This window comes from Choloepus didactylus, chromosome 1 (assembly GCF_015220235.1).
Source record: "Choloepus didactylus isolate mChoDid1 chromosome 1, mChoDid1.pri, whole genome shotgun sequence".
Taxonomy (NCBI): domain Eukaryota; kingdom Metazoa; phylum Chordata; class Mammalia; order Pilosa; family Megalonychidae; genus Choloepus; species Choloepus didactylus.
Genome location: NC_051307.1, coordinates 478,186 through 479,871, shown reverse-complemented (window position 1 = coordinate 479,871; position 1,686 = coordinate 478,186).

Genomic DNA, 1,686 nt, shown 5'->3' with positions numbered 1-1,686 from the left:
TCTTGTGGGGGCAGATGTATTAGTGAGGATTAGGTTGGAACATATTGGTTCAGTATTTCCATGGAGATATGGCCCCGCCCATTCAGCGTGGGCCTTGATTAGTTCACTGGAGCTCTATAAAAGCTCAGACAGAAGGAGGTCACAGCTAGCTGTGGGTGAGAGACATTTTGACAACTGCCATTGGAAGCTGATGCAGACGTTTTGAAGAATGCCATTTTGAAATGCAACCTGGGAGCAAGAAGACACGAGCCATGTGCCTTCCCAGCTAACCGAGGTTTTCCAGACTCCAATGGCCTTTCTCCAGTGAAGGTACCCTTTGTTGATGGACACTTTATGGCCTTAAGACTGTAACTGTGTAATCAAATAAACCCCCTTTATAAAAGCCAGTCCTTTTCTGGTGTTTCGCATTCTGGCAGCATTAGCAAACTGGAACATAGTGTATAGAAACACGACTATTTTTTGTGCATTTAACTTGTCTCCTGCCACTTTGCTGTACTTGTTTTTTTTTGTTGTTGTTTTTTTTTTTAGCTCTAGTAGGTTTACTGTAGTTTTTTTGGATTTTCTACATATAGGATCATATCTGCAAGTAGTGAAAGTCTTAAATCTTCCTTTCTAATTTGGATGACTTTTATTTATTTTTCTTGCCTAATTGCTCTAGTTAGAACTTCCAGCACAATTTTGAATAACAGTGGTGACAGTGGGCATCCCTGTCTTTTTCCTGATCTTAGAGGGAAAGCTTTCATTCTTTCCCCATTGAGTATGATGTTAGCTGTGTGTTTTTCATATATGCCTTTTCATGATGATGAAGTTTCCTTCAATTCCTATTCTTTGAAGAATTCATCAAGAAAGGATGCTAAATTTTGTCAAATGCCTTTTCTGCATCAACATAGATGATCATATGATTTTTCCTCTTTAATTTATTGATGTGGTGCATTATGTTAATTGATTTTCTTATGCTGAATCACCCTTGCATATCTGAAATAAAATCCACTTGATCATGGTATATAATTCTTTTACTGTGCTGCTGGATTTGATTTGCAAGTATTTTGTTGAGGATTTTTGCATCTATATTAATTAAAGAGATTGGTCTGTAATTTTCTTGTAGTATCTTTGTCTGGCTTTGGTATTAAGGTGATGCTGGCTTCGTAGAATGAATTAAGTAGCTTTCCCTCCTCTTCAATTTTTTTAAGAGTTTGAGCAGGATTGGTGCTAATTCTTTCTTGAATGCTTGGTAGAATTCACATGTGAAGCCATCTGTTCCTGGACTTTTCTTTTTTGGGAGTGTTTTGGTGATTGATTCGATCTTTTTACTTGTGATTGATTGTTGAGATCTTCTGTTTCTTTTTGAGTCAATGTTGGTTGTTCATGCTTTTCTAGGATATTGTCCATTTCATCCAAGTTGTCTAGTTGGTTAGCATATCGTTGTTCATAGCATCTTCTCATCATGTTCTTTATTTCTATGGAGTCAGTAATTATGCTCCCCCTCCCATTTCTGATTTTACTTATTTGCACCCTCTCTCTTTTTTTTCCTTTGTCAGCCTGGCTAAGGGTCCATCAATTTTATTGACTTTCTTAAAGAACCAATTTCTGGTTTTGTTGACTCTCTCTAATGTTTTCATGTTCTCAATTTCATTTATTTCTGCTCTAATTTTGTGATTTCTTTCCTTCTGTTTGCTTTGGGGTTAG